Genomic DNA, 19,980 nt, shown 5'->3' with positions numbered 1-19,980 from the left:
CAGGGAAACAGACAGGTGTGGAATTGCGACGGATCCCTCATACTTCTGTTCTTGGCAATTGATGTACTCTATTTTAGTGCCAAAAGCCATTTACTGACTACATCATGTGCTCATATGGTTTCTTCTTCTTGTAACTCTCAATCCAAATTGATGGATAACACAGATGAAACAAGATTCTTCTGCCAAACCTAAGATGTTAAATTAGGAAGGATCTCACAATGCACAATAAGATGTTACCAGTGATTGAAGCTTTACATCCTATTTTGTGGTTTTCTGCACTGTATAAATTTTATTAAAATGTGTGTGTGTTTGTGTGCTGCTTTCATAATAATTGAAAGCCTTTCATGTCCAGGAATATAATTTTTTTCTGTGCGGAACCTAATGTTTGTGGTTGTGGCTCTGAGTGAGACGTGGTTGTGAGAGGCAGACAGTTGTAGGTAAACAGGCAAGAAGGGGCAACCACAACTGTCAGTGGAAGGTTGGAGACATCAGGGAATCAGAGTGAGGAGGGGACCTGAAACTAATTTGCCTGTCAGAGCAAACCTAGCCACAAATTCAGCCAAGTAATGGGTCTAATTAAGTGAGCATATGAAGACTCAAGTGATGATAAAGTCAAGGAGTCAGGCCAGGAGCATAATCCAGGATCTAGTCTGATGGTGGTCAGTGAGAGCTGAAATGAAACAAACCAGGAGTCAGATGGTACAGGTGTCAGATCCTCCCAGAATCACGAGACCTTCCTAGATAAGGCAGCTTCCTACCTCATTCTCCAAAACGTTTCCATCTTTAGATAAAAGAATCCCCATGACAGGGAGAAACCTACTCAAATGTAGACAGGAAGAGGCAAGTGGAAACACCTGAATGGGTTAAGGAGTGCAGGGCCTGGCCCCAGTGGCCTTTATAGTCCCTGGTGTTAACCTCGCGAATATATTACCACAGAGGAACAGGACATTTCTCTGACAGTCAATGGATAATTCTGCAATTTTTAAAGAAACTTTTTCCTCTGAGAGTGAGGAGTGGAGCAGCAGAGTTCTGTATCTCCTGGGAGCACATTAATTTAGGTGGGTTGTGTTGTGTTGTGAGTTTAGAGTCTAGACTGTTCTGTCCTTCACTTTGGTGAAAGCTGTTTCTCTCCAGAAAATGTATCTGCTAAGGAGTTTCTATTGACTGATTCCTAATTAGTCAATCATCTACTGATGTTTTGTGTATGAAGAAGAAATAAAAGTTACAATCCTTGCCTTTGGGAATTCTATAGCTCCTTGGAGGAGACAAGATAAAATTGTGCATTCATTTTTACATTCATTTACTTACTAACTATGCTAGATGCCTACAGTAAATATGGTAGATAACTCTCTGTCTTCATGGAGATTATAGTCAAATGAATTACTTACATGATGCAAAACTTCCATTCTACTTGCCTGCTCCAAATGCATACCTTTTGCTTAAGTCACCTTTTATTTTGCAAATGCATAATAGAATAACATTAAACAAGGCTTTGTAGTGTTAAAGCTTTGTTAATTTTACAAGATGGTTTCAGCACGTTTACTAGTGTCTGGTGATGAATTGTGATAATTAAAATTCAGCTATACTAATTAAAACAAGTGAACAAAGTCTTTAATGTCCTTTTCCTCACAATTTTTAATTTCCTTTTTGCTTACTCCTGACTTTGCAGAATTCTGTAATCCTCACTGGGGTTTTTACTGTCATTAGGGAAATTTATGAAGTTCTATAGCTCAGGAAGCCTTAAGAAATTCTGTAACAGTAATATTTGAACAAATTTAGGTTCCTTTGGGTCAACTTTTTAAAATCAATGAATTTAAATTGCTATGTATTCTGAAAGTCAAACTTTCATAAGAAATTCTGACCAATGTTTATTATTTTAATATGTTAACGTTAAAACTGAGTGCCTGTATGCTTCCCCAAGTCTCCTCAGGAATTAAAAGCTGTATCTGTGATATGAAATCAACTAAATGAAAACTGCATAGAAAATAGGCAGGAAGAAGGAAATTATACAAAATGCTAATAGGGGTTGTCTCTGGGTGCCAAGATCAGGAGATTTTTGTTTATTTGTTTACATTTTTTTTCCATATTTCTAAATTTCAAATTTAGCATATAGGAGACTTAGAAAACCACAATAATAGCAAGTTATAAATGCTTTTAATGGTTGAAATTTCTGCCATAGATAGGACTCTTCTTTCAAAGGCAGGTCTCAACTTCCTTTCAAACAATCATTCACATATAGGATGGAGGCATCCTTTGGCTTATTTTGTTTTATGAATTGGTGTTTCATTTATTTCTTTCTTTAGAAAGAAATTTGCCAAGAACATTTCTTTCTTTAGAACACTAACTCATTGGGTCCTTTCTGAATTGGTTTGATAACTTGGTATCTCCATTGGATAATGGAGAGCTCCCTTCATGTTTTGAATTTAGTCCACCTTTGAAAATACAGCGCTACCTTGTGATTTAGTTTAACATCAGTAATAGTAAAGATGATGATGATAATAATAATTTCTTCATAAAGTGCTAAATCATATAAATGGGACAGTTTTGTGGGAAATCAGATTTCCACCTGTCAATGTAATTTCCAACCCGACCCTCCACTCCAAGAATAAGAGGAACTTGACAAGTGGTTCGAAATGAAATCAGAGAAGTTCAGCCCTGGCTTCATGAGTATGGGGTGAAGTTTCAGGCTATGAGTTGTGTATCCGGTAAGGAGATGGGCCTTCAAATCTAAGAGCTGGTTTCAGCTTCTAATCTTTTACTGGATAGCTGTGTGACCTTTGACAAGTTATTTAATCTCTCTGAGCTTCCTAATCTGTGGTATATAGAAGGTAATTGCTACCTTTCAAGGTTGCTTTGAGTAGGTAATATGTGTAAAATGGTTACCATTTTGCTTGGCACACATGGCTATTGTTGGACCAGGAGAAAGATGCCTATGGGTGGAAAGGTCCTCATGTAAGTGAATATTCCTAGACTACTTAATTTAGGAAAATCAACCATTCTCAAGAATAATTGTCAAGTCTGACAGGAAGTCATGAACTTCTGTAATACAGGATGTATTACAAAGCACCATTGGGGTTTAGAGTCTTGTTAATGACACTGAGTGGTCCTCCAAGCATGGAATGAGTACTGTTGCCCGCACACCAATTAGCTTCACCCCTCATTAGTAACGTGTGCCTGCAGACATTATTTCTATTGCTCTATCTTATCTCGCTAGGACGCCATCCAAGAGAACACTTAAATAAAAATCCAGTTGTCATGTCTTGCTGTTAGCTGAGCAAGTGTAGGGTAAACACCATTAAGGTTAAATGTATTATGCTAACCTCAGCTGAATGAGTGACAAGAAGGCCAAGAAGAACTCCATCTAAGCTGGGAACAGCTGATTTTGAGTGACCAAATGAAACCTTCTAAATGTAGACCTGGGTTGAATTAGGGGTGTTGGGCATTCTTCCCTGAAATCACAAGAGAAAAATTTAAATTGTTTCTTCATTTAGGGTCTGTTTATCAACTCTCATTATTCTTTCTATTCAAGATTATAATTGAGAATCTTTCATATATATATATTTCCTCCTTTTGCTTTTTCATTCTAATTAAGAATTATTTACTTCTAATTCACAGGGAACTATATTCAGTTTTTTTGTGATAACACAAAATGGTAAAGAATCTGAAACAAAAAAAAAGTATATGCATAACTGAATCACTTTGCTGTGCACCTGAAACTAACACTGTAAATCAACTGCACTTCAATAAAAGATTTAAAAAAGAAAAGGATTATTTCCTGAGGATCTATGGCCAAAAGACTAAGCTAAATTTTGGGAGAGCCGGAAGTGTAACAGAATTGCTGCCCTCCATGTCTGTTCGGGCAGTTTAGTTGCACACAGTGGGGACAGAATAGCCATGGTAGAAGGGAGATTGGATGATGGTAGAAGGGATTTTGGATGATGGATGCCGGATGAGTTTCTATATAAAATACTCTGTGTTGACAGTTTGGTAAAAGTAGAGAGTGAGCCTGTAGTTCCCTCCAACTCTAATACGTGAAAACACTTTATTTACCTTTAGTTTTCCCAGATCACGGCTGGCGCTGCTGCCTTAATCTACCTTTTTTACGGGCAGTAAAATTCCAAGGTGTCATCTGGAATTTGAGAGCCATGCTCCATTAACACTAATGAGTGACTTACGGTTAAATCTTCATGGATCAGGCCGCACATCTCCCTGTAGGTATTGGTTCACATTTCATTTCAGTGGGCATCACGCCGGCTTGCACTCAAATTGTTTGCATCATTTAACCTGTAAGGGTGTTCAACAAACCTGTGATTTATGGCTTGGAAAATGTTCAGCTTAGTCCAGGTTGTTTTTGAAAACTTCGTGGTTTCTTGTTTATAGCTTTTACATTCAGGTCAAACACAATTATAAATTTCAAGGCCCCTCCCTTATTTCTTGTAGGATGTGGGTCAAGATACTTTATATATGGGCTAATATGACTTGAAAATGACTGCTCTAACAATAATGGAATCATATACATTTACTTCTGAAAGCTAGAGGTTTAAGTTAAGCCTCCCTGGCAGCTGAGCTGCCAGACCATGTATTTTTGTCGTTGTGATGATTTGTAAAATTACCTTCAGGTTTACAGGCATGTGGGCGGGCAATTTTTAAAACACTTTCATGAAAAACCCAAGGGGCCTCCAAAAAATCGTATTTCCATTTCCTACTAAACTCTGAATAGTGTTTATATTAATTGTATCTATCTTGATTGCAAATGCAAATTTAATGTCAGGAAACATTGTTGAGCTGTGTCATTCAAGGTTAACAAGAAGGTGTTCTGTTATATGATTTAGTCATGAGCAGCAGCTTGAGGCCTCAGCCTCCCACCGCTAATGAGTCACCTCCAGATTTTCCTCTCAAGCTATAAGATTTTGAGCCTTTGAACTGCTGGGGGTGGTGGTGGGGTCTTTGTGGCTGTGTGTTTGCCCTTTTGTTTAGGGAACTGGTCCTTGCCGGCAGTTTCTTAACAAGTCTAGTCTCTGGTGCTGTCTGTCTGTTAGATGGTGAGCCATTAATAATTGGCAATTTGTAGCTGTCACAGTGATGCTGGGGACTTTCCAGATGGCTTTTCCCTTTTTCTCTAGCAGGACTAAGACTTACGCTTATTCCCTTTGATAGGGTTTTAATCAAGCAGACATTGTTCATGACCCCGACCCACAGTAGGGACAAGACTTGGACGGCTCATCTTTGGTCTGGGGAAGGGCCTGTGTCTTGTTTTCCCTGGGACAGGCTCACATGCTCATCAGAGCTTTGACTGTCTGATTGAAGGACAAGGCTTCAGGAGTGTAGGAGTCGGGTGTATTAGGATGGACATGGTAGAAGTATTGGGGTGTTGTAAGTATATATTTGCAAAAAAAAAAAAAAGGGAAAGAAATGTCCCATTGAATTTTTGAAATAACTAGACCAACTGTGTTGGGAACAGAAAGTAGGAAGAGGAGGGCACTCTGTTTCCTTTGGGCCAGTCTCTGTGCTACTTGCAGGCAAGGCACCTAAAACAAGTTTAGATCAAGGACAAAATGGGAGTTTCTGCTATTAAGTTTAATAGCACATAATTTTCTCACGTCCACCTTTGTTCCCCTTCTTGTTCTACTAAACCTCCCACAGAAGAACAGGAAAAAAATGGAAAATGTTTCTCCTGTGGAACGGACGAACGTTCCAGTGCCAAGCTTCTTTCTGTCTTGGGCTGCACTTTGACTAAAATCCTCCTTCTGGCCTTCACTGAGGTTTCTGCTTAGACATTACCCGCTTGCACGCTTTCCCTGACCTGCTCCATCCGAACTGGAGTTCCCCATCCCTGCCCCGCAGTATCCTCAGCCCCCTCACTGCTTTCTGCTTCACGGCACTCGTCACTCCCTGGGAACTGCTTATCCTCTGCCTCTTCTACCAGAACATAAGCTCTGTGAGGGCAGGGACAGTGTCTTACTGCTGTATCCTTAGCACCTAGTACCTGGTAGAAATTTAAAAAATATTTATCGAATTAATGTATTCATTTCTCACCTTAAGTTCTGCCTGTGGAATCCGAGCTCAATAAAAATGCAGCTCTGCTCTGCTTGTTACCTTATCATAGATGCCCTAGTCTGGATGTGCACTTTTTGATATTTTCACGTTCCTGAAATCAGGATACATACTAAAAATATACATTTAATTAGGTGGTGATTATCACCCATCACAGCTGTCCCTAAATTGATACACATGTTAACAATTCAATATGCCTTAGAATCAAGGACATTATGGTAGACAGAATCCCCCCACCCAAAGGTGTCCATGCTGCCCTAATCCCTGAAACTTGTGAATGTGTTACCTTACATGGCAAACGGGACTTTGCTGATGTGATTCAGTTAAGGATTTTAAGATGGAGAGATTATCCTGGATTATTCAGGTTGGCCCAATGTAATCACAAGGGTCTTTATAAGAGGGTGGTAGGAAGGTCAGAGTCAGAGAGGAAGATTTTTTTCCCCATTTTATTAGAGTTTTTTTTTTTTATTGACGGATGGTTGATGTATAATGTTGTGTTAATATCTGGTGTACAGCATAGTGACTGAATTATACACACACACACACATATATATATATTCCTTTTCATATTCTTACAAGATGTTGAAAAAAGTTCCCTGTGCTATACAATAGGGCCTTGTCATTTATCTATCTTATAGTCACTACTATATATTTGTATCTGTAAATCCCGATTTCCCAATTTATCCCTTCCCACCCCCTTCCCCCTGGTAACTATAAATTTGTTTTCTGTCTGTGAGTCTGTTTTTGTTTTGTACATATGTTCATTTGTGTCTTTTTTTTAGATTCCACATATAAGTGATATGGTATTTTTCTTTCTCTTTCTGGTTTACTTCACTTAGAATGATGATCTCCAGATCCATCTATGTTGCAGCAAATGGCATTATTTTATTCTTTTTTAATGGATGAATAGTATTCCATTGTATAAATATACCACAACTTCTTTATCCAGTCATCTGTCAATGGACATTTAGGTTGTTTCCATGTCTTGGCTATTGTGTAGGGTGCTGTTATGAACACTGAAGTGCATGTGTGTTTTCAAATTAGAGTTCCCTCTGAATATATGCCCAGGAGTGGGATTGCTGGATGATATGGTAACTTTATTTTCAGTTTTTTAAGGAATCAGAGAGGAGGATTTTATGATGGAAGCAGAAGTTAGAGTGATGCAGGACTGAAAGCCTTGGGAAGCAGCCTCTGGAAGCAGCCTCTAGAATCTGGAAAAGGCAAGGAAACAGCTTCGCCCCTAAAGCCTCCAGAAGGATCATGGCCCTGCCAGTCATTCTAGACTTTCACCTCCAGAACTATAAGACAAGAAATTTGTATTGTTTTCAGCCACTCAACTTGTGTTGATTTGTTATAGCAGCCGTAGAGAACTCCTACAGGTATGTTGTTACAGGCAATAACACATATTACATTCTTGAAATTTTAAGTCCTATTTAATCTCTCCAACAAGGAAGGGTGAGAGTCAGTGGATACGTGTCCAGAGTCCCTGCCCCTCGATGGGAACATTCTGAGGCACGTTTCATGTCATCTCCCAGAGGATCCCCTTCAGGACAGAGCCCAGATTGCCCACAGTACTCATTACTGACTCTCTTATTGACTTGCCTTGCTACCATGTCTTCAAGCTTCGTGGATGACTTCCCGAATAAGCCTTTTGCACCCTAATCCTTGCCTCAGGATGAGCCCAAACTGAGATGTCACCCTAGGCTCAAGAGCCCTGGCCCAAAACCGCTAGACCCCGTCTTTCCCTCTCTCTTCGCCCCTGCTGCCCTCTCTCTGGCCCACCCAGCCACACTAGCCATTATTTAGAGTCTCACCTGTGTCAAATTCCTTCCTCCATAGGCTGTTTGCACTTATTCCTCCTGCCTGGATGCTCCTCAGTAGTGTTCGTCCTTTAGGTTCTCAATCAAATGTCACTTCCTCAGGGAGGTTTCCCTGGCCCTCCAGACTGTGACTGTTTTTCTTGACCCTCCTGTACTTTTCTTTCGTGGCACTTACTGCAAAGGAAATGAGTTCATTATTTTATGGGAAGAAGAGTATCTGTTTCTAAGTGGGTCTTGCAAAAGACTCGAACACACTTAGAGTCACATGGCGTAGGTGTAAGGTAAGGTTTATGGAACACTCACGGCGTGGGGGCAGCGTGGTGCATCTGTTCTGGTCCTCTCACCTGCTAGCTGAGATGCGTGCTGGGCAAGGCGTGGCTGGACAAATCGTGGGAGGTGCTCCAAGAGAAGGCTCCTGCTGTGTACCATTCTTTTAAATAAGGTAACTGGGAGGAGAAAGGGGACAGCTAGTGAACACGAGACAGAGATGTCTCTCTTGTATCGGAGCTTAGCTGAATGTGTCATCCTAATTTTTAAGTGAAAAGCCCCATCAATTAAAAAAAAACGTTGAGTTCACACTTCCCAATATATGTATATTTATTTATGTTGATATGTGTATCCCTGTCAAGTTAAATGTCAAAGAGTAGAGAAGCTGAATTTCTTTATGGAGATCATCATAAGCAAAAATAAAAATAAGCAAAAGTAGAAATGAAATTTTAAAAATAGAAAATTGTAGAATTTCTTTGTACATCCCGACAGATCATTTTGTCCGTGCCCTGAGTGCACATACCGCGAAGTGGAGATGATTGCTCTGGGGCAGTGCTTTCCTGAGCAGACAGGTCCCCTGGGAGCTGGTTAACAGGCAGACTCTGATTCAGCAGGCCTGGGAGGGGCCTGGGACTCTGCATTTCTAACCAGCTCCCCAGTGATGCCAGCAGAATTGGTTTGAGAAATGCACTTTGAGTCACCAGGCTCTAAAGCATCTTGCTGTCCGAATATTCATAAGCTGCTGAAATTTCGATGGTCAGGTTAAACAGAGTGAGATGGCGTCTTCCATTATTTTGGAATGCTTTTCTCTGTCTCGGCTGTTTCCAGGTGGAATCAGTGGAATGTGTGTGACTCTCGCCGCAGTGTGGAATGATTGCCCGTCAGAAAAAACAAAAAGTGAAGGACAACTGGGCAAGGTAAAAGTCTGTTGACTCTTCGTTTCTCATGGCCTTTACAATCTAATAATCTGTTCTTATTCCTCTGTAGGGATGGCAAAAACACGGTGAGCCCCACGAGCAGGGTCTTTGCTGGCTGCTTCCCGTGTGCTGTTTCATTTCCGATCTGGCTCTAATGGCAGAAACCAGACTGAACACAAAGGGACCCGGGGTGTGTGTGTGTGTGTGTGAGAAAGAGAGAGAGAGAGAGCACCTCGGCCTTCTTTTTGGACCCTCTGTCTGATCTGTCATGAGGCCTGGGCCAAACCATTCAAACTCCCTGTGCTCAGGGAGGCAGTGAGGATTTCCCAGTTAGTGACAGAATCTGAGTGATTTGTAGGCATTTGTGTGCTGATTGTCTTGCCCTCTAGGCATGAGCTATGTTGTATCAGGAGGGCAAGAGGGTTCCAAATAGATTTAATATTCCTTGTAAGAGCTTCAACCATCTGCCCGCCAGCTCTCAGTGTGAGCATAATATATGTTTCCAGAATCAAATACAAAGAGCCTGTTTTTCCCTCCTTCTTTTTCCTTTTTTTCAAAGGCTTTTAGTTTGGATCATTTGTCTTTTCCTTGTCTTTTGGGATAGGTTACTAGGGTCGCCCTTTCTACAATTATATTTGCTTTCATTTTGTTTTCTGATTTCTCTGGTACATTTAAATAAATGGTTTCCCCTTTCCTGATTTCCATGTACCCCCTACAGAACTGTACCCTTGAAATTAGTGTATATACCTGTGAAACCTTGTGGTACACCTGTGAGGTGGTAGGGATTGAACTGCAGGCATTCCCAGTGGGTACAGATGAGACTCTGGGCGTCTGACAGTTGTTTCCAGGCTAAATCTGAGTGCTGTTCTCCTGAGTGACGAAACTTTAATTTTTCCCCTTCTTTTAGGGGAAATTTTGTGACTGTTGATGGGCCTGCCCTAGTAACTACAGCTCATTGTGGGACTAAAGTTATTTGGGTGTTGGGTGTCTTTGACTTGGAACCCTTGTGTTGTTTAAAGTAATTGACATACGGGGATCTTAAGCTCTGAAAGTGATGAAAGAAAGTGAAGCCAATCAAGCAGAGTTCTTCACTTAAAATCTCATTTAAGTTAGAGAAATTTAGCAGGAGATTTGGAAAGCTCTTTACATGAAAGTTGGGTGGGAGCACTATTAGAACTCTCCTAGCATTACTCAGCAAGCAAGTGTTGGGCAGGGAGTGACTGATGGAAAGTGAACTTGGAATATTGTCTTGTAAAGGCTTCCAGGCATAGGGGTCAAAATTCTTCAGTTCTGCTAATTTTTATTTAGTCAGCAAAATTTGCATTGTTTTGCATTAGACAGCATATATTTTAAAACTGCTTTCTCTTTAAACACATTCTACATTCCACATTCGGTTCTCCCTCCAGAGGGGAGGCTAAAAGAGCCTCCCTTGATGCACTTCTGGTCTAATCATGATGGGATGTAGGGGAAGGACCTGGGCACTGGAGGACTGCCTGGATGCCTGGCCAGGCTCCATCTTTTTCTAGCTGCGTGACCTTGGGAAGGTAATAAACATCTCTGCGCTGTATTTTCCTCAGTAGTAAAGTAGGGATTTTGATAGTGTTACCCGGAGGAGTTGATGAAATGATCAAATGTGATCGTGCATAATAATATGTGTGAAGTGCTCAGCCCAGTGCCTCCCACACTGCACCTATTGTTGGCTGTTGTTACTGTCATTACCATAGAAATTAATGATGGGGAAGATTGGGAGTGTGGATTCCACATCCTGACTTGTGCTATTTGGCTGTGGAAGATGTTGTCTGAGACACACCTCTGCCCGGGGAGAATTGGAAGGTCAGGGCTAACAGGGGAAGGAACAGAGGAAATAGAAATATTATTTTAAAAAAAAGCTTCGGTCTAAGTACATGGCTGTTATAGGACTCACGGAGGGGTACGGTTGGATGGGAACCGTCCTTTCCTTCCCTTCAGGCTGGTGCAGGACTTGCCTTGCTTTCTCCTCCTTTCAACCCCCAAGTATTTAGATTTGGTCTGAATTTGAGTCTTTTTTTTTTAATTGTGAGACCGATGGAGCCCTAAGGGTGATCTTGTCCAGAACTCCTTACTCTCACTGACTGTCTAGTGCAGAGTGGATCTGGGCCTCTGTGGATAGTTAGAACTGAACAAACCTTTAGGGGGATGGTGTGCTTTTGGCCAGAGCCAAGAGCCTGCCATTCACTGTCGCATCTGTCTTTCCTGTGGACTTTTAAGGACACAGGCCGCACCAATTATGATGGACCTCCAATGGAGGGATTTGAAGCAATGAAATGCAAACAAGAATGGTGTTTCGCTTTCTGGTTCCCATGGGATCCCTTCCCACCGGGGAGTCAGGCTGCCACGTGTTCAGCTCTGTCCCTGTAGCAGTCTGCTTTTTAGTGCCAACTTCCTCTGCCTGCTCCATTGTTTGTGGCCGGTGTGGCCACCATTGCTCCTGAGTGGTACCATGGTCCTGACCCTGGTGTTCCTTTGCCTAGTGTTGGCTATGCTCCTACTTGCTACTGGCCATTGGTGCACTTGGCCCCAGGGGTTTCATATGATGCCCCACTTCCTTCCCAAGTGAAAGTGAACTCTGGCTCTTCATCCTTGAGCCATGGTTTCTAAGGGTGTGGCATAGCCTTGATGCCACAATAGGTTTTGTTGTTGTTATGCGGTATCAGTCCTCTCATTGTCATTGTGGTCACCTAGGCACTCTCACCATCACCAGGATGAACCAGGCCCTTTCCCACAAGCATAATGACACTTATTTAAGCCCCAAACTGGGAGGAGTAACTTAGTCTCTTATTATACCTGTAATATTTCCACTTTCCCATTTATTGATTCAATTTCTTCAGACTGCACCTCTCTCATGAGTCAAAATACAAGTTCCCTCCAGCACTGGGTTGGAAGATGATTAATATCACACTAAATGACTTAACCCCTTAAATAGCCCAGTATCCTTTTGTGCTGACTATCAGCCAATTATAATGCTTAAACATTGAATCTTTCCCACATTAGACAACGTCTCCTTTCCATCCCAGACAGCCAGAACAAGGCTGGGAGGATCAGGTGTGTCTCTTTGTCTATTGAAGAGTCTCTAGCCATCAGTTTCAAATATCTTGCAAAGATTCTTCCAGGGAGCATCATTATAGCTTTCAAATAAATAAACCCTGACATCTCCCTGTACCAGGACTGAAACCCCAAATTCCTGCATCAAAGGAGTAAGCTTGGCTGGGATATGGGAGTGGAACCTAAAGGACATGATGCTGGGCCCTTCTCCCTCCCTCCATCTCCCTCCATCTCTCTCTCTCTCTTGCTCGCTCGCTCGCTCGCTCTCCCTCCTTCCTCATGTTTTCTTTTGTTTTGCACCTAGTTCAAAAAAAGTGCTATTTTGGGGGGCAAAATCTCAGCCTTGGCATGATTTAGTGAAGATGTGAAGGGGCACTGAAGAAATGATTCAATGGAAAGAGCATGGGCTACCAGGAGATTTAGAATCTGGGTTCCCCTCTGTCAATATACTAGCTGTGTAAACTTGGGCAAAAACCTTAACCTCTCTGTGCCTATGATTCTGTAAAGTAGGGTCAGGGGAGGGAGAAGTGGTGGATTGGACTAAATTCTTAAAAACATTCTCTTTTAATGGAAATGACCTTTTAGCAACTAGTGATGGAGAAGGCTTAGTATATACTAGGCTTTCCCACCTACCTTCTGGTTAAGGAAGAATGGAGGTCCAGCCATGTGCTCACTTGTTGTACCAAGAAAGAAGTGAGGCAGTTATTAAATTTAAATCAGTAGTATTACTTGAGCACAGAAGATGGAACTGTTTTCCCCCAAATTGTTTTGATTGCTGCCAGTAGCTGCTATTTGGTATGAAATCCATTCAGATCATCAAAAGCCAAAGGAACATACAGTGCATGAAAAGATGTTGTAATTGGCACCATTGTAACTCTGTACGGTGTGTGATCTTAGCTGGGAGGAAGGGAGGGCTGTCAGATAACTTGTAATCTAATTTTCTTTGTTGTAAAATAGAATGTTACTATTGTATTCCTGTGGAATAATAATTATACCATCTCAGCCAAATAGAGCGCCTTTCTCAGGAGGTGCTTAAAGAGCTCAATAGACATCCATTCAGCCTTGTAAACACAGGAAAACCTGGCTTGCTTGCATTTCTCTCAACTGAAAATTCCTATTAGCCAGCATCTCCCCTCATCTGTCCTACCAGGATAAATGATTTTTATGCTGGTGAACCTGACGGCCCAAGAGACACTGAAGTGCCTTCTGAATCATCAAAGAATTATGAAACCTTCAATGGAGTTTCAGTGTTAACTGCAATTTATGACAGCCTAACTTTTTTGAGAAGTGGTAATTCACGTGTTGCATAGGTGATAATTGGTTGGAATAGTTGATTAATCAGACTGCTCTATTTTCTGACCAGACTGAAGTACAGTATTTACAGTAACTGCAACACTGGCTCTCAGTGGAAGCAAGGTAAATGAAACTAGTATTCTGTATCCTTACCATTTTTTTATTGAGGTATAATTGACATACAATATTATATTAGTTTCAGATGTACAACATAATGGTTTGAAATTATATATATATATATATATATATATATATATGAATGATCACCACAGTAAGTCTAGTTAACATCTGTTACCATACATAGTTGCATTTTTTCTGGTGATAAGAAATTTTAAGATTTACTCTCTTAGCAACTTTCAAATATGCAATACAGTATTAGTAACTAGAGTTGCCAAGCTGTACATTACATTGTCATGACTTATTTACTTTATAGCTAGAAGTTTGCAGCTTTTGAGTCTCTTCACCCATTTCAGCCCCACACCCCAGCCCCAATCCCTGCCTCAATCTGTTCTCTCTAACTATGAGCTTTTTTTTGTTTAATTTTTTTTTTAAGATTCCACATATAAGTGAGGTCACATGGTATATGTCTTTCTCTATCTGACTTATTTCACTTAGAATAATGCCCTCAAGATCCATCCATATTGTCTCAAATGGCACAATTTTATTCTTTTTATGGCTAAATAATACTTTATTTATATATAAATAAATCATCCATTCAGCCGTTGATGGAGACAGTAGGGTTCTCTGTGTCTTGGCAGGCATACATTATTACTCTTTCTGGGAAAATGACCATTTCTAGAACTTACTCTTCAACTTCTACATTAATTTCTAAAATAAATGAGAAGAGAAAATAGGTAAATTATAAAAATAGAATATATTGCTTCTTATGGCTTTGTGATCCCCAGGGTCATTGTTGATTACTAGCCTGTTAGCTCTTACAGTAAAGGTGAGTATCTTTAAAACTGAATTTTGTATGATATTTATTACAGCCTCTTCAAAAACAGAGATTCCTTTAGGAGAGTATCAGTGCAGTAGATTTAATTGTGTTAATCGATCTATTCTAAATGTTTTATTAAAAGATAAGATCTTAAATCAATTAAGATTAACTTGATAACTTTTTTTTTTAATGTCCAAGCTCTTAAAAAAAAAAGTATTAGAATTGGTATTGTGCTCAGGTTCACTGCAAAGAATAGAAAAACTCAGGAATATGTAAAGAAGAAAATAAAAAAATCCATTATTCCATCACCCAGAGAAAACTATTATTGCCTTTTGGTATATTTCCTTTCATTGTCTTCTTACGTAGACATGTAAACCTTTTACAAAGGTAGCATATAGTACAGGTACTGTATGCTGTCCGCCACCGACATTACATAAAGGACATTTTCTAGGTGAGTTAAATATTCTTTAAAGACATATTTACTGCTGACTATATTTATGAATCGTCATTTATCAATCCAATCTCCTGTTATTAGACTTTAGGTGGTTTCCAAATTTTGCCTTTTTAATGCTTCAGCAAGTATCTTTGCTCATTTGTTTGTCCATCCATTCATTTATTCAATCAGTTTTTACTGAGGACTGTGTGCCAGGCTCTGGGCCAGTAGTTGAGAATACAACATTAATCATAACCCTCCTAATAGCTAACATTTATTACCATTACTAATTATGGACCAGGAACCTTATTAAATATTAGTATGTTAATTATATAAATATGAATTAGTATAATACTCATTCTAATAAGTTAGTATAATAGTATTAATTAAATCCTTATGAGGTAGGTATTATTATCTGTTTTCTTATTTTCTAGATAATAAAATAGAGGCTTACATAATTGAAGTTACTTGCCTAAAACACTAAGTTGGTACCTGAAAGAGCCAGAATTCAATCCCAGGCAGCCTGACTTCAGCCCAGTTCTTTTAACCATAGTGGCTACTGTATCAGTAAAAAAGACACTCCCTTGCCCCTACGGATGTGCAACAGTTTTAAATGTCATACTCTGAGTGATTCTCTGATTATTTTCTTAGGATAAAGTCTAGAAATATACTGGGTTAAAGAGTACAAATAATCCCAGTGAACAATACTGTGGTCAAGGTCCTAAATGGGGCAGGACTGGAGATGACAAGATTATCTATCTATCTATCTATCTATCTATCTATCTATCTATCTATCTGTCTATCTATCTATCCATCCATCTATCTATCTTTCCATCCATCTATCTATCTTTCCATCCATCCATCCATCCATCCATCCATCCATCCATCCATCCATCCATGCATCCTGGGTCTCTGTTGTTGCTCTACCAGCAAGGTAGATAGCAGGAGATAGGTGTAGGGGTGATTCAGGCCCCTGGGAAGCTCTGGGCAATGCTTTTGCTGTCAAGTGGGTGGTTGCCCTTCAGAAATGTGTATTTTCTTTTGACACTGTAGGATGCAAGATAGCAGAGGGGAGGCAGCAAAGAGAGGAAGAGCTCATCAGAGGAATGAGTCTAGATGGCAAGTGAATGTGTAGCCCCTTAGAATGAATAGCGTCACAAGAAAATGCCTCTGCTTGCTACAAATCACCAGTGCAGTTAGAAACTTTCTTATTTCAATTAGTGTTTAGGAGAGCCTTCCTTGCACCTAAATCATAAATTACTCATATGGCAAGTGACTGTAAATTTTCTTTCTGCTCCTCATATTCCATACTTCATAAGTTCCACTCCCCCAGATGAACATTACCTGTTCGTTGCCAGCTTTTTGTGATGCAGTACTGTGTACTGTAGCAAAAACACAGACTTGATTGGTGGCTGTCCTAGCTTTGGTTCCTGGCTTTGCCACTAACCTGCTGTGTGGGATTGGACAGTCTTTTAAATTCTCGATTTCTTACCTTTAAAATAATACATAGTTGTAATGATAGTCAAATGAAGTGCCACGAGCCGAAAAAAATAACAGCTAACCTGTACTGAGTTCTTATTATAAGCAGCACAAAATAAGACACTGTTCTAAGTATTTAAAATGCATACATGTACGTATTCCTCTGAATAATCACATGGTAAGCTGGATTCTAGATAGCTCTATGGCTTTCACACCTGGTGTTACTTCTGTGATTATGTTACATAATGTGGCAAAAGAGACTTTGAAGATGTGATTAAGGTGACTAATAGTTGTCCTTAAGATAGGAAGATTATCTAAGTGGGCTTGGATATTATAGTCATGTAACCACATGAGCCCCTTTAAAGCAAAAGTTTTCTCTGGCTATTGGCAAAAATAGAAATCAGGGAGATTTGAAGCATGAGAAGGACTCAAGGCAACTGTTCTTAGAAAATGGAAGAGGTCATATGAGGAGCCTGGGCAGCCTCTCCAAGCAGAGGTCGGGCTCCCTGCTGACAACTGATAAGGAAACAAGGGCTTCAGACCTATAGCTGCAAGGAACTGGATTCTGTCAATAACCTGTGTTTGGAAGTGCATTCTTCTCAGAGCCTCCAGATGAGAGCCCAGCTGGCTGTATCTTGGTTTCAGCCTTGTGGGATTCTAAGCAGGGAACCCAGTTGAGCCCACTAAACTTCTAACCCACAGAGCTGCAAGATAATGAATGGGTGTTTTTTAAGATGCTAAGTTGTGACAGCAATAGAAAAAGAATACAGGTTGCGTGCAGTAGCTACCTTTATTCTTATGCATGTTTTGCAGGTGAGGAAACTGAAGCACAGAGAAGTAAACTCACTTGTCTGAAGTCTCACAGCTATTAAATATCAGAAATGGGATGGAGGTAGTCTGTCCCCAGAGCCCAGTCTATCACAGCAACACAGTGCCTGAGACGTTTGTGGGTACTCATTGGTTTTCCTTCTCTTCTCTATTTAGTGTAGCTTAGAGGGCACCCAGCTGCCACATTTCTCGATTTTGCCGCTGGTGGGTATCTGGTGTTATGGCACTGGGTTTGGGATAAAGATTGCATACTTGGAGCATTATTTTCATTCATGGGAGGAGGTCTTTTTATAATATAACAAATCTGAATATTTCATAGGCCAGAATACAAAAAGTAAAACCAGAGATTTCAAAGAAACTTTATGTTTTTGATGATCTCTTTACTGTGAAAAATACTTGATTAAAAAATAGTCTGAGACGCACTGAGCTGATATAGTCAAATTAATTTACACCTTTTCTTCCCATTTTCTTTCCTAAACTTACAGTGAGTTTGCTGTACCAGCTAGAATTCCTGAATGAGAATCAGGAAATCTGGACCCAGCTATTCATCACCATCCATCCAACCATCCATCTTCTATTCATGGAGTCTAACAAACATTTGTAGAATGCTGCTATTTGCCTGGAGTGTCTCGAATACAATGTGACTTGATGAAGTAATACAAACTTTTCTAGTTCTGCTTCCTTGCATTTAAAACTAGGCGATTTGAAAAACCTTTCTCTAGGGTCTCTCTATTAACAAATGAATGCTTTTTACAGTTCTTGTATGTGCTGACCTCTGGATTTGACAAAGGAGGACGATGTTTCAAAGTCCAGCCTGGGCACCACCTGCACCAGAATCTGCTCAATGAAAAAGCAGATCCTGAGGTTGCCCCAAACCTTGTGAATCAGAAACACTGGGAGTTGGGGCCCAGGACTTCTGGTTTTAACCAAGTTCTCCGGGTTATTCTCATGCACACTTAAAAGTTTGAAAGAATACGAAATAAAGATATAACATAGGCTCTGTGTCCTAAAAATATCTCCCATATTAAAAGACAAGCCTTATAGGTTTGGAAAGAGAAACACGGCATACCTGCGTGTATCAGTCTCCTGGCCGTCACCCGACCCCCACCGGAACCTGCGACCCCAGCCAAGGCTGCGATTATGGAGCGTATCTGGCCCAGCTCCTGTGCCTGCAAAGTCACCTTTCCCCTTCTGGGGCTTACCTGTGCCTGCCCCATTCAGACACGGGTTAAGGTGAGAACGTGTGCGGGAGTTCCCCCTCCCGGGCTTCGGGAGCCTTCCCTTTCCCAGAGGGAGGGTGGGGCTGGCGCAGGCCGCCCGGGAGCCCCTGCGGGCAGCTCGCGCTTTGCAGCGGTAACCCGCCGGTCAGCCCCGGCCTGAGGCAGCCTTTTTCACCTCCTTCGGCGCGGAGAGGGGAGCTGGGGAAGCGGGTCACCCCGGCCGGCCCGGTAAGCAGACCCTCCCGGCCTTCGCCTCTAGCTCTCCCGCGGAGCGTCAGGCCTCGGCCACAGCCGAGCGGCGTGGCCGAAGCGTGGTGCCCGGAGCCGGGCCGCCAGTGCCCGCGCCTCGGCGCTCTGCCCGCCGGTGCCCCTGCCCGCGCGCGGCGCCCGTCCTGCGGCGCGTTGGCCCTCCCGCCACCCCCTCGGCGGGGCCCTTCCCTTTACTCTGGTGATAGTGACATTCAGCGGGAAAGGCGAGCGCAGACGGCAGCGCCCCGCTCCCGCGGCGCGGGCGGCTCGGGCGGTGGACCTGGCCGCGCGCACTCGCACCCCGCACCCCGGGCGGCGGCGGCCCGGCAGCCGGCGCGCTCGTCCCCGGCCCCGCCCGGGCCCGGCCCGGCCGCGGGCAGCCCTCAGCCCCGGGCCGCGCAGACCGGCCGGCTGCGGGTGAGACCTCGCCGCTCCGGCTCTCGCGCAGGGAAAGGACGGATCCGGCGCCTCGGGAGAGACCCTGCCTCACTGCTCGTATATGGCAAAGTTTCTCGCCAAGCTCTTGGGCTGCACGTTGCCGAGCAAGGGCGCCTCTCCCATGTTTGAGGTAGGTGGAGGGTGTGTCCCCGCAGCGACGGCCGTCTGCGGTGGCCGGCGACCCCTGACTGGGGCCCTGTACCGTCTCACTTGCTTGCTTTCCACCTGCAAGTCTGGGGTGGGGCAGGGAGGATGGTCGGGGGAGACCGGAAGCCCGGGAGCCTGAATTCTTGCGTCCCTGGACTCAGTGAATCTTGTTTTTTTACCCCCTTCTCCAGTTGACAGGCCAACACGTTTTCTGTCAATCTGGACGAGTTTTGCGAGTTGCTCTTTACCTAAAATACCACGAATGTCCGAAAATGAGGGGTATCCTGCCGGCCCTCTTTGCTGCCTAATATGTTTTTTCCTTTTTTTCCTTTTCACCTGAAAAAAAAAAAGCAATACGTGCAAGCTTTCAGAAGGTTCCCACCTTCCCGCCTCCTCTACTCCCCTCCCCCAATCTCCATCCAGCACACCGCAAACTCCGTTGAAGTTAACTCATTTCTTCTTCCGGGAGTGAGATACACTGGGGACGAGAAGGGTTAAAATGCCAAGTCAGGTGAACAAATCGCAGTTCTGAAGGCAGGTCCATCTAATTGCTCACACCTGTCTGAGGTGGCGGTGATGCTGCTCTAAGCATCCCTGCAAGGGGTGGTTTATGAGAAGGCTGGCTTGCTTCCCCTCCTGGGGCCGAAGGTGGCATCAACTGCTTTATAGGAAACCTATATTGGCCACTCAGTGGGGACAGCTTCACACTGCGCAGAGGCAGCCTCCCAAACCCCCCTCCCCGAGTGGGAACAATGTGTGTCTTTTGTCTCTGTCTACTCCTGGCCTCCCCTAACAGACTGCCTGACTGCTGACTACT

The 19,980-nt window shown here is 42.4% G+C and overlaps 1 long non-coding RNA gene across 2 annotated transcripts in view; it reads left to right on the top strand.

The window, feature by feature from the left end:
- Positions 1-18,105, top strand: part of LOC140687041 (uncharacterized) — a 35,092-nt gene extending 16,987 nt beyond the window's left edge. The window contains exons 2-4 of one of the 2 annotated variants that reach the window (XR_012061068.1): positions 7,162-7,433; positions 13,503-13,555; positions 17,595-18,105. This is a non-coding gene — a long non-coding RNA (uncharacterized lncRNA). The remainder of the gene's footprint in view (positions 1-7,161; positions 7,434-13,502; positions 13,556-17,594) is intronic. The other variant, XR_012061069.1, reaches the window with a different exon arrangement.
- Positions 18,106-19,980: the final 1,875 nt, after the last annotated feature.

This window comes from Vicugna pacos, chromosome 2 (genome assembly GCF_048564905.1).
Source record: "Vicugna pacos chromosome 2, VicPac4, whole genome shotgun sequence".
In the NCBI taxonomy this organism is placed as follows: Eukaryota; Metazoa; Chordata; class Mammalia; order Artiodactyla; family Camelidae; genus Vicugna; species Vicugna pacos.
This window is presented reverse-complemented; position numbering and strand designations above follow the sequence as displayed.